Source organism: Xiphophorus couchianus, chromosome 5 (genome assembly GCF_001444195.1).
Source record: "Xiphophorus couchianus chromosome 5, X_couchianus-1.0, whole genome shotgun sequence".
NCBI classification, from domain to species: domain Eukaryota; kingdom Metazoa; phylum Chordata; class Actinopteri; order Cyprinodontiformes; family Poeciliidae; genus Xiphophorus; species Xiphophorus couchianus.
The window spans coordinates 21,430,295-21,443,570 of record NC_040232.1 but is presented as its reverse complement, the minus strand read 5'-3'; the positions used below and the strand labels follow the sequence as shown (position 1 = coordinate 21,443,570).

Here is a 13,276-nt window from a genome sequence, read left to right as displayed (position 1 = left end):
ACGAATGGGGGAAGAAGGGAGCGGGAGATCGACAGGCAGATTGGCGCAGCGTCTGCTGTCAAGCGGGCGCTGTACCGGTCCGTCGTGGTGAAGAGAGAGCTGAGCCAAAAAGCGAAGCTCTCGATTTACCGGTCGATCTACGTTCCCACCCTCATCTATGGTCATGAGCTTTGGGTCATGACCGAAAGAACGAGATCGCGGATACAAGCGGCCGAAATGGGTTTTCTCCGTAGGGTGGCTGGGCTCTCCCTTAGAGATAGGGTGAGAAGCTCAGCCATCCGGGAGGGACTCAGAGTAGAGCCGCTGCTCCTTCACATCGAGAGGAGCCAGTTGAGGTGGCTTGGGCATCTGGTCAGGATGCCTCCTGGACGCCTCCCTGGTGAGGTGTTCCGGGCACGTCCCACCGGGAGGAGGCCCCGAGGAAGACCCAGGACACGCTGGAGAGACTATGTCTCTCGGCTGGCCTGGGAACGCCTCGGGATTCCCCTGGAAGAGCTAGAAGAAGTGGCCGGGGAGAGGGAAGTCTGGGCCTCCCTTCTGAAGCTGCTACCCCCGCGACCCGACCTCGGATAAGCGGAAGAAGATGGATGGATGGATGGATGGATGGACAACCATGTTAAAGTTCTGAAGATGAAATGACGATCAGATTTAAACAAGCAGCTGTCCTGCCTACCCACACCAACATGCTGCATCCCTCAAACTGCTTCCTACCCATCAGGACAAAAGTAGGTCAGAGCTGACTGGATCATATGACACCACTATGAATATTACAGTCATGTTGCTGATATGTTGGTTTGGGTGTTAGAAGCTGGTATCAGGAACGTTTAGGGGTTATTTGTGTCTGATGGACCAGGCAGAGGGAAAGTGACGGTGAGTCGGGTTTGAATCCTTCCCAAGATGTTACGATTTACATAAAAGAAAAATGGAGAATGTTTTCTCCCTGGGTGAGGAAGACAATGAAGCAAAGAAACAGAGAAAGAAGCTATTGATACTATTAGACCTTCCTAGATGGAAATGGAATAAAAATGCAGGGCTTTTTGGGGATAAGGGGCTGCTGGGCTTTATTCTGAACAAGAGGAAGACGCTCCATCCTGCTGAGAACAGAGGCATGGCTCCGACTGGGTAAACAGCGTAAAGGGTTAATAAGCCTCCAAACAGCCCCTGGTTTCCAGGAGTCCAGGCTGAGCCAGGCTGCTCCACCCCCTCCAAACCCCCCAAACAGCACTCCTTTCTGCCTCAGAGTGCTGGGGTTTAAGTCTGTCTCCCAGGTAACACACACAGTTGTTGACAGACAGGCAGACACACACACATTCCTAATAACAGGCCCCGCGGTGCAGAGAGCGATTCAGGGCCTTGTTAGCCAACAACCAGCCGTGAAATCACTGCACCGTACTCCCACCACGATGAGTCAATCTATACCTCCTGTTTCCCCTTTGTTCAGGCCTTCAAGTGTGTGTGCACGTGGGGGCGTGTGTGTGTGTGCGTGTGCTGAAGATGAGTGTGTTTGCTGGTTTTCCTCCAGGCCACGCAGAGCTCCATCTTTGACTAGGCTGGCTGCCTTTGTTTCCACACCTCTACTGCTCTGTTCTGACACACCTCATGCTGTGCATCCAAAGGACAATAACAGAGGATTAAGTTCACTTGCCTGACTTTAAATGAGAAGATCTTCATTGTATACGTTTCCATAAACCTCTACCTCAGCTTGGCTCAGGTCGATCTAAAAACAGCTGTCGACATGTATGACAAAAAGCTAATCACGTTCAGTCAACAAGGAAACATCCTGACTTTGGTCAACATGAGTTTAGCTGAATGTATTTACTTTGATTTCTTCAATATCTAATTGCTTTGGCTAAAGTAACTTGGTGTTATTTATTGTGTGAACCAACCTTGACACAGATTCACCATGGGGATGGAGAACGCATCCAATCTCTACAGAACCAGACATGAACCTTCCATAACCCAACACAAGAATTCTGTGATTTGGAACTTTTACATGAAGACTTGTTTCTGATCTTCTTAGCAAAGGTGTGACCACACAAGGTGGTGTCATGGTTCTCGCTTCGATTTGCTATCATTTTGTGGATCCAAATGGAAAATCGAAAAATTTGGCTTTAGAAAACCTTTTTTTTCCCTTTGGTGAAAACATGCAGAACAGTTTATATTTAGGCTAGAAAACACAAATAGAATTAGTTTTACGTTGTTGGAAGTGTCAGTGCAAAACGGTATGTCATGTTCCGTGTTTTTCCTGTGTATTTATTTCGAGTTTCTGTGTTTCTGAGTTTCCATGTTGTCCTGTCTTCCCCTTGATTGTCCCCAGGTGTTTCTCGTCCCCATAATTACCTCCTGTGTATTTAGTGTCACCTGTGTGTCTGTGCCTTTGTCGGGTCCTCGTCTCGTTTGGCGTCTTGTCTAATGTGCGCTCAGTTCTTCGTGTGTCCATTTGTAAAACCTGTTGCTACCGGCGTTGAGCCCTGGCTTCCGCTCAGTTGTGCTGCCTGTGTTTTTGGACTAGTTTTGGACTGTGTTGACTTTATTTTTCATGAAAACCATCATTTCTCATGGCATCCTGGGTCTGCTGCGTCTGCCTCACCACCTCTCACACCGTTACATGATACGGTATTAAATACACTAAACATTTTCACCATGAAAATATGGTAATTCATGGAATTATACTGGTTGTGCTTTTTGTCTTGACTCTATTCAAAACATACAGAAAAAGTTTTTTTACTCTGAAATAGATTTTTGATAGAGTTCCATTTGTCCTGATGACATTAAGTATTTGTTCTATGTGGCAGCACTACTTATAAATAGAGCTTTTAATATAACATTGGCTACTCAGTTGTTATTCATGCAGTAAATTATAATACAATTTTCCATATTCCAAACAAATAACACAGCAATAAAAATAAAATCAGACCTACATGTTGTATAGTTTAAGTAAATAAATTGGATATAAAAAGATTATTGATGCAGTCAGACTCAAACTAAAGAGCTATGTCTTAATAGTCAAGGAATTAACCACTTCCCTCATTATCGCAATATATGACGGTTGTGGCCTAGTAAAAGTACCAACAACAAATGACAAGATTAAAAGCAGCTTCTCTGCAGCAAAACAATTAAGTTCAACTGATGTTTTATGGATGTTTCCACTGCCAAACTATGAAAAACTTGTTCTCCTCCTCACCTGTGATGGCACTGCACCAAGAACCACTGAAAGACACAACATGGAAACCTGTGAAGAAGACACTGAGTGTAACTTCCTTTGTCAGGAAATGTGGTAGCGTCAGATTTTAGCGGGTGGTAGGATTTGTTATTAAAAGACAATGAGCCATTTTTCCTGCTAGTGCCATACCCAAGTGTTTGCTTTGATTGTATTTACCCAGAATACCCGTCACTGCTGTTAACTTCTTGCTTTTGGAGCGGTTTCCGGTCCGCTTGGCGTTCACATATCCATTCAAACCGCACCAGAGTTCACTTCAGAAGAAGTTTGGGTTTGGGTTTTAGGCGGACCAGATTTAGCTTCTTAGGTCCGCGTCAGAATTTGAATACACATTCTCACCCAAATGAAATTGACTTTCTAGGCAAAGGAACTAGCGTTCAATTAAAGTGGACTAAGCAGGGCTGGTGTGAATGCATGCTTAAACTTTGACTGTGAAAGTAAAACATGTTTGCTCTAGACCGGCGTTTCCCAATTCCGGTCCTCAGGCCTCCCTGCCCTGCATGTTTTAGGTGTTTCCCTTCTGCTACACACCTGGATTGAATATATGGGTGATCAACAGGTTTCTGCAGCACTTGATGGTCATGCAATCATTTGAATCAGCTGCTCTGGAATAGAGGCACATCTAAAACATGCAGAGCAGAGAGGCCTGAGGAGCGGAATTGGGAATCGCTGCTCTAGACTATCACAGAAATTGTTAAACAGCTGATTATCAATCTACCTAATAGTTCCGTATCAGTTTAACTAGACTACACTCTTCACATCATCCTAAATACTGAAATGAATGAAAATAGATGGCAAATGGTTAATAACAAGCTTTTTAATGCAGCTAACTGCTAGTTTGATGGTAGAATTAGTGGTTAGGATGTTCCTAATCCTCCCCCATTATTCAGTTTCCTCTCAGGTCTAGAATATTTGGCTCTATGCTGGCACCAGGTCTTTGTTGGGCCACAAGGAAAAACGTCTTTTCATCAAATGTTGAGGGTGGGCTAGCTCCAATTTAACCTGTGAACAAAAGGCCAACAAAATTAAAAAACACTAACAGCCCAGACACATGGTGTAATGTTTTGTTTTGAGTTTTAATATCTCCTGTTATGAAGTGAATAATGGTGAACTGTGCTTCCAGTTAATTTCAGCTGAATACTCTTTTGTTAAACCCTGCCAAGTCTCATCTCTACTGATCAAAGATCAGAAATAGTGAGTATTGTTTATAGATAATCTTCACAAAGTGCTTTTTGAGTCAGATTTATAGATTGGGAAGTTGACATTAGGCTGAATGCAGGGCAGAACCGGCTCTAAAAGGCTCTGGGTTTAAATGCTAACAGGATTCCTCTTCTGAATGAATTTGCATGTCCTCCCTGTTAATGAGTGGGTTCTGTCAGCGGACTCAGCGGTTTCCTCCAACAGTTCAATAACTTTACACATACTGGTCTCCCTAAATTGCACGAAGATCTGAGTTTGTGTGGTATTGCAAACGAGAACAAAGGCAGAACAAAACAATATAAAGCTACATGGAACGCTGAGATAAATGTTTGGAATCAAGAGTCAGAGAGGAGATCTGATAAAATTCCTCCACTTTAAATGTTCTTTGACAGGTTTATTGAGGGAAGAAATACAAAGAAACTCTGAAGTTCACACACTCTCTTCCAGTGTGATAATGCTGTACAGACACACAGGAGCAACATAAACACCTTGTGGGATCTTTTATCTGTTGGAATTCTTTACAGAATCCCAGTGAGTTCCAGCATTGCCTCAGTGAAGCTCTGCCTCTCCCCGTAACGCCAAAGTTCTCAGCTCTGGAATTATGCTAACATATGCCAGTGAAAGAGGAGGGGCGAAGGCCCGGCTTTGATAAGTCGAGCATGGCGAACGTGAATGAGGCAGCGACAGGCGAGGCAAAACACACATTCATTCCCCTCACAATGCCGAGCAGCACTTTTAATTAAACCTTATCCAACACGATGAATAATGCAACAGCTTCCGCGCAATCCTCCGTCTCTTTTCTGTTGCTCACCACTCTGTGTTCAACCAGCCTAACCAGTCACATGCATACATTAAGGCAGAAGAATGGTGCAGAAGGAAGCCTCTGCTCTCTGTGCTGTAACATAATGCGTAACAAAATGTTTTATAGTTTTGCCAACTGGGAGAAAGTGATGTGCTTATTTGTGCTGCAGGTTTGGGTTTTGTGATGTCAGAAGTGAGTAGGAACCTGTTCTGCTGTTCTGAAGAGAGACGCAGGAAGAGCTCAGATCACTGAGACAAAGTCCAGCATAATGTGTTCCCCATGGGCCTCATCAGATCAGACAATAAACACCAACTAACTCCACCCCCAACCTCCATCCATCCATCTACCTTAGTCTATAGTCATGGACACACTCATGAAGGAACAGAGACGAGGAGGCTGGGAGGAAGGGTGAGGGGCAGGGGGGAGAAAAAGGCAGCAAAAGAGATACTCAGAGCATTGAAGAGTGAAAGGATTGCATGGGAGAGTGAACCCATTACAGGACAGACTGGCCAGGGCATGGGAAGACACAGAGAGGGCTGTGGGGAGGTGCTGGCTTGTATTTAGCCCTGAGGGGATCAGGCGGAGCACGGCTCTGCCAGGGAAACCTCTGGCCTCAGAGTCTTCTCTGTGACAGGCGAGCAGGAGGCCCATGCAGAACAAAGCTGCAGTGTGTCTGCAGAGCTGATTAGAATCACATAAGACCTGATGAGGCTCTCATTTTCACCATTAATCTGTTCGGTCTGATCAGTCCCTCCAGACATGTCCAAAATCCCCAGATACTCTGAAATATATATATATAATCCTTTATTTATACTGGAAAATCTCTTGAGTCTCTCTTTTACAAGAGAGACCTGTTACATACATCACAACATATAACATCAAAACAATAACATAATCTACTAAACACCTCTAAAAATTAAATCAGGGGAAAAAGAAGCTACAACTCCCTATAAAATATGAGTTGTTTTGTCCATACAGTTTTGAGCTGAACTAGTCCCATTTTACTCAATGCATCCCTGACATGTAATACCAGTTTCTGTGCACTAAGAGGGCTCAGGGATTGGCTTGGATTTGAACTGGCACTACAGCTGTTTTCTCCCCTGATAGTCCACTAGACCCGATTTGATTGGGGACCAAAATTGTAACAATTGTTACATTTTCAGCTACTTTGGTTCACTTCCACACTGTAGTGCATCAAATGAACAAATGAACACTGTGCGCAATTTCCTTCTTCTCAAAAGCCAGATTTTAGTGGCTGTAGAATTTCTCTTTTATCTTAGACAAAAGACCATAAACCATTTTTCAAACTAGCACTAAGACTCTCATTGAATTTGGCTGTATTTACCCACAATGCCCGGCACTGAAGTCTGCTTTCTTACTTTAGAGCAGTCTCCGGTCTGCTTGGCATTCACATATGCATTCTAACTACACCAGAGTGCACTTCAACTGAACTAAGTCCAGGGTTTGGAGGCGGACCAGAGTCTGAATGTAATCTTGCGTTAGAGCCAGCCAGTCAGAGCTGAGGTCTGATGAAGACTGTGCTGCAGAGTCATACCTGCATGGCCCCCCAACACCGCCTGCCATGTTGGTGCACTAGGTGAGATTACTGGTTGTTGGACTGGATTTCCTCTGTGGGTGAAGAGGAATGAAAGGCAATGCCAGGGAGAAAAATTAATGTGGAAAATGTGGAAAAATCTCATTTTTACTCCACATCAGGCTCATAAGTATTTTATAGTTTGGCAAACAAGTTGGTGCATTACCTCCACCAGCTGGTATGATTTTAACCTCATAAAATGAAGGTTTATTTGTGTCTATTCTTCATTCTTGGCTTTTGTTTATTTTCCTCATGTTTTTGCTCGTTTGGCTCAGTAAATTGATAAAATGTTGCCAGACTCAACTGTTTTCTCCTTTCACACCGTTCCCACCTCCACCTACTGCTTAACCTGCTAACCACAGCAGCAGGATCTTTCCTCAGCAGATCCTCCTTGTTGGGATGATGGCTGTTGCCAACACGAGGAGGTTTTTTTATGGTACCGAAAACATTGATCTTTGGTAAAGTGATGGGACATAAATCTCTTAAAGGAGAGATTATGTGTTTTCCAGGAACATAGTCCACTTGTATAGTACAATCTCATAAACGGTGGTTCTTCATTTGTTGTGAAAATGCTGTATATATTTAAAACAACTTGAATTAAATTTGATTTTGTACCATAGCTGATGCCTTGAAACTGGGGCTCTGTCTTTTTTAAAACTCCTGCTGTTACAGACACTCCACCTTCAGCACATCATCATAGCCCCTCACCACAATTGTTAGTAGCGTTCGACTGAGAAGTAGTTGTTAGCAGGTGTTTGCTAATTGCTGCTGCTGCTAGTCTGAAGGAACTGAGTGAGGAAGGCAGGAGGGGAGAATGAGATTATAACATGACATATATTATCCCCACCTTTCTTAAAGATCTTTTGATCTCTGAAAGTTCAATAAGACATCCAGTGCCCCAAGATGGCTGTTGGCGGCTTGTGTTCATTAGCAGCTCAACAACAAGTTGGGAAGAGAGAGAAGTCCCGATTCGGGGAAGGGAATCGAACTCAGGACCGCTGCATCAATGACAGTAGTTTTTGCATATGGTGCGCCTGCTCTAACACCGAGCCACATGATGGTCTGTTTGGTGTTTTTGTTTAGTCTCAGTGAAGAACTAAGGTGAGCTGTACTCTGTGCGAATAACATGACTTCTACTGATACTACTTCTGAATATAAACGCACATGAACAGCTCCCCTGTCTGTCATGTGTGGAACAAACCTAAAATGATCTAAAGCAGTGTTTCTCAGCTCTGGTCCTTGTGGCACACGGTCCTGCCTGTTTTAGATGTCTCCCTGCTTTGCTACGCCTGATTCATCTGATTGCAGTTCAGTAAACACCTGTCAAGTGAAATCACCTGGACGGAAGCAAGAAAACAGCTAAAACATGCAGGGCAGTGTGCCACAAGGACCAGGATAGGGGAACACTGATCTAAAGGTATAGGAGTACAAATTAATGCAAATAAATAAACAAAGCAACACAGGGAAGAAGTGTCGATGTTTCTCACATAACTGCTGAGCTTCATGGGCCACAGTGTCTTATTGAAAAAGCCTGTTTACAGATCCTGCTTTTAGTATTCACCAAGTTGTCAGAGGGTGAAGGCCAATCTTTCCTGCTGGCAGTGTAAGTACACTTATCTCACTGCAGGGGCAAGTCTACTGAATACAACTTCAAAAGTGTATTAATAATCATAATATTTCCCTTCAATCGCTCTAAACTCCAGCGCTCTCCTGTAACACTCCTGCCTTTCATGTGATGACTTCCAGCCTGTTCTGCTCCTCTCCCCCTGCAGTGTGTGCTCACGTACACTGGGCCCTGTGTTTGCAGACCACTCACTCTCATACAGGCCTGCAGTGTGCCGTTAGCATGCACACGCCACTGCGGGAGAATAATTTGCGAGTCGTGTCCAATTCAAATTGAGTCAGTCTCCTGCTGACTTCCTGCCTCAGCTAGCTGATGAACTCTGGGATAATAGATGTGGTGCCGAGCCGCGGTCACAAGACATGTGCTTGGAGCCAGCAGCCAGTGTGAAGTACGTGACTTTGCTCTTATTGACTAAACCTGCAATTATTTCTCCTGAACCTGAGATCATCCATTAGAACTGAACAGTCATAGCATTATGCAAAAAAGCACACAGGAATATGGCAGAGCTGGTGGTGGGACTAGATTAAAATTTTAATAGAATTAATTGCAGGTCTGTAATTAATTAATTGCATTTTAATTGAAAAATAAATATTGACAAAACAATCAACATTTTTAGTTAAAAAACTCTTTGCTGCTTTATTGAAATTATTATATAAAAATTATTGAATAAATAGACATTTGAGCTTAAAAATAAAGATTTCTACTGTTTTTCATCTGTTATTTTGGTTCTTCCAGGCTCAGATTGGTTCAAAATTCCATAATATCCACTGAGCTTTCCAGTGTTTCAAGAACTCCTGAGCATTATTGGAACTTCGGTAGAAATGTGGATTGTGGACGCTGACGTTAGCGTTAGGGGCATCTGTGCTGGTGCTACATGTTCAGCACTGAGATGCTATTTCTAGACTTTTAGCACAACTTGAAGACAACAATAGTGTTTTCCAGCGCCAAACAATTTCTAGAAGCAACACTTAACCCCCAGTGGACCAAGAGAATCAGCTTTGTCGTCCTTCTTTGTCGACTGTGGGTGTCACTAGTGCATCAGATTTACGGGCGTACCTGAAACCTAGATACAGGTTCCGGCTCTGTACTTTTGTATGTTCAGATTAATGATTAATTGCATTCAAATTTTTAACATGTTAAAATCTATTTATTTAATTAAACAAAATTTATTGCATTAAAATCCAGTCCCTAATAAGAACTCATCCAAACTGCACTGAACTGTCCTCTTACCTCAGGTCACACATTCAACAAGCTGTCAGAAACATCCCTGAGAGATGCTAACCTGCTAGCATTACACAGATGATCATCCATGATGCAGATCTTCTGTTCGACCACATACCAAAGATGCCCAGCTGGACTGAAATCTGGTGACTGAGGAGGCCAGTGGAGAGAAGTGAACTCATTGTAATGTTCAACAAGCTACCTTTAGAATGTGTGAGCTTTGTGACATTATGCATCATCGTGCTGTGGTCGGTGGCATTCTGGGGACCTTAGAAAATATTTGCCATGCCTTTACACCAAATTCTGACCCAACCATCTGAAAGCTGGAAAGAATTTTCCAGTTGGTTATTTGTCCAGTTCTGGTGATCTTGAGTGAACTGTGGCCTCATTTTTCTGTTCTGCGATGGCAGGAGTAGTATCTGATCAGCTCTTGTGTCTCAACCTTGAGTACTTCAAAATAAATAGAGGGTTAGCTTTCTTCTAGGGATGCATGATTTTAGAAAATCTTGCAATGGCGATAATATTATCCCCATTATCTGGATGATGTTATCATCCAGAATAATAGATACTATCCTGTTTCCTCTCTATATCATCTGTTCTTCCTACACCCTGTGACCTTTAGCATTTTGGGCAACGTTAGTTAGGTCTGCCTGTGAGCATCTGCTGCTGTAAAATTCCGTCCAAATAGCTAAATATCACATTAGCATTAAAAATGTTCGAAACACTTGTCATATATCAGCCAAAAATGATCGCACTTCAAACAGTTGTTTGTGATACGAATATTGCGATAATGATTTACTGGTGGTACATTGTGCAGCCCTGCTTTCTATGATCCAGTTGCACATTTTTGGGGGGGTTTTATCATGTCAGGAACACTCTCCTGCTGTTTTTCTTGGAACTTGGCAGGTAGCTGAAGAAACTATCTGCCAACTACCAGCTCCTTCTAGTAAATCTTTCCCAGGTTGGCTGTGTCCTCGTAACACCCTGAACCGAGGCCATGCTGCAGAACTCAGAACTCTGTGGGTTCATCTGGTGCACATCTCCATTTCGTTTTGTGGCAGAGACTTATTTTGACTCTGGTTGCTTCTTCTGTTTGAAGCTAGATTTTTTTTTGCAAAAAAATGTAAACCAGTGTGTTGAACGTTTTCTTATTTGTATGCTTTGGCATGATGAACCCATTACATAATAAACCTCCTCTACATGAAAGAGTGTTAGTCAATTCCAGATCTTCTTTTCTTAAATACAATCCATGAGAATGTACAGTATTTGCTAATAGAATGTGTGAGCATCTGAACTAACGACCTGTTCGAAGGGTTTCAGTCACGGCACTGAAACATCATTGCTGAACGTTACTAATGATATTCACTTGGCTTCAGATAATGGATTGATGTCTGTTCAGGTTTAACTAGATCTCAGTGCTGCTATTCACACAGTTGCTATTAAATATTCCCTTAGAATGAAATGAACATAAAGGTATCAATGGAACAGCTCCAGACTGGTTTAAATCTTATCGGTCCAACAGATCAACTCCCCCCGCCCCCCCAAAAAAACAAAAAACAAAAACAAAAACAAAAAAACAATCCAGTTACTATACTGATTATTTATGGTTAAAAGTAATTAGCTGCTTTTCCAAAAAACATGGCACAACCATGAATCCACAATAGACAATATACCTTTCAGCCTAATTCTATCCATTCTACATGTTCCTGTTTTAACTTCTCTCCATTGGCTCCCTGACAAATCCAGAACAGAATTTAAGATTCTCCTTCTCACAAATAAAGGCCGTAATAACTTAATAATAAGCTCCATGACACATCAGAGCTCTGATTGGTCCATATGTGCCTCACAGAGAGCTTTGCTCTCAGACTGCAGGTTTACTGTTGGTTCCTAGAGATTCTAACAGTAGAACATGAGGCAGATCCTTTGAGGTAGAATCAGCTCCCAGTTTTAGGCAGACACCCTGCTTACTCATCAGGCTAGTCTTAAAATGTTCCTATTTGGTTAAGCTTGTAGTTACATAGAGGGGCTAATGTTTTCCTGTGGTATCTCTTTCGATAACACTTTATTTGACGGGATGTGAGTAAGACTGACATGACACTATCATAAACATGACATAACACCTGTCATGAACATGAGTGAGTCTTCATGAATATTTATGACTGTTGTTATAAAGAGTCATTCGGTAAATAATGACACTTTTAGTACAAAGTTGATATTATTCAAAATGTCTTTGTTATGACAACTTGACATTAACCAAGAAATCGTGAATTTGTTATAAAAGTATTACTGATTAAACTTTAAAAATTATATAGCTTTATCTGGTAATATTATACATATGAGTATGTGTCTTATTAACAAGGAGATGGCTGACACAATCAAATCAATTAAATGTTAGGACTGTTGAAAGAACTGTTGAAGTTGCATTATACTGACCAGAAGTTAAACCCTCTGTTTGAAGAACAAGTAATCCTTTGTTTGATTCCAATGTACAAATTGGAATAAAATTTGTTCTACAGCTATGATGGTAGTTATAAGTAGTCCAGTGTTTTCCACTTCACTTGAGGTAAGACGTAACATTAATGACTATGCTAGTATAGCATTTGACACTGTAATGACAATTAATGACATCTTTATAACTATTGCTACTTGTTTCACTTTACTTGAGGTAAGAGATAATATTAATGACACTGTAATAACACTTATTGGCACCTTTGTAACTGGTGCTACTTGTTCTACTTGATGTAAGAAGAATTATTAATGCCTGTTATTAAATCATTTGACAGTGTAATAAAGCTTAATGAAATCTTTATTGTTGGTCCTACTTGTTCCGCTTTATTTCAGGTAGGGGGAAATATTAATTACTGTGTTGTTAAAACTTTTGACGGTGTGATAACACTTAACATTATTATGACTCATGTTATAACATATTTATGACATATGATGATTCTTGGTTAATGTCAAGTTGTCATAACAAAGACATTTTGAATAATGTCAGCTTTGTATTAAAAGTGTCATGATTTACCGAATGACACTTTATGACAACAGTCATAAATATTCATGAAGACTTACTCATGTTCATGACAGGTGTAATGTCATGTTTATGACGGTGTCATGTCAGTCTTATTCACACCCCCTCAAATAAACTGTTACCCTCTATAGTTATGCTGCCAGAAGCTTTGAGCAATTTGAATAAAAAAACTGAACTTGACTGAAAATAACTAGGATCAAATTGACTTTGTATCTGTTTGTGTAATTAGTTGTGAACTGGAATATTATAAGTGAATTGAATTTAATTAAAATATTCTCATTCATAGTCAAAGAGAAAACAAAATAAAAACAGTGCATGTCTTTGCTCTTCTTGTCCTTGAAGCCTGAGCGCTGCCTGAAAAAACACGCCAACACCTCCAGCCCACACAAAAGCCCCTCAGTTTATTCAGACTACTTCAGCAGCTAAATGTTCACTGGACAAAAGCTCTGCTGTCCAACCACCACTTCCTGACTTGGATGGGAAGATACACACGGCTATGAGATGTTGAACAACAGAGGCAAGAGTCACATTCATGAAGTTCATGTGAAAAGACCAAATATGTCAGGACACAAAATAGTAACACAAGA

The 13,276-nt window shown here is 41.7% G+C and overlaps 1 protein-coding gene across 5 annotated transcripts in view; it reads right to left on the bottom strand.

Moving 5' to 3' along the window:
• Nucleotides 1–13,276, bottom strand: part of cdk14 (cyclin dependent kinase 14) — a 156,328-nt gene that overhangs the window by 21,991 nt on the left and 121,061 nt on the right. Inside the window, exon 14 of one of the 5 annotated variants that reach the window (XM_028016630.1) lies at nt 4,023–4,222. The exons of the other annotated variants lie outside the window; for them this stretch is intronic. The gene's annotated coding sequence lies outside the window, so the exon portion shown is untranslated. Of the gene's footprint in view, nt 1–4,022; nt 4,223–13,276 lie in introns of those variants that run through there. 5 annotated transcript variants of the gene reach the window in all.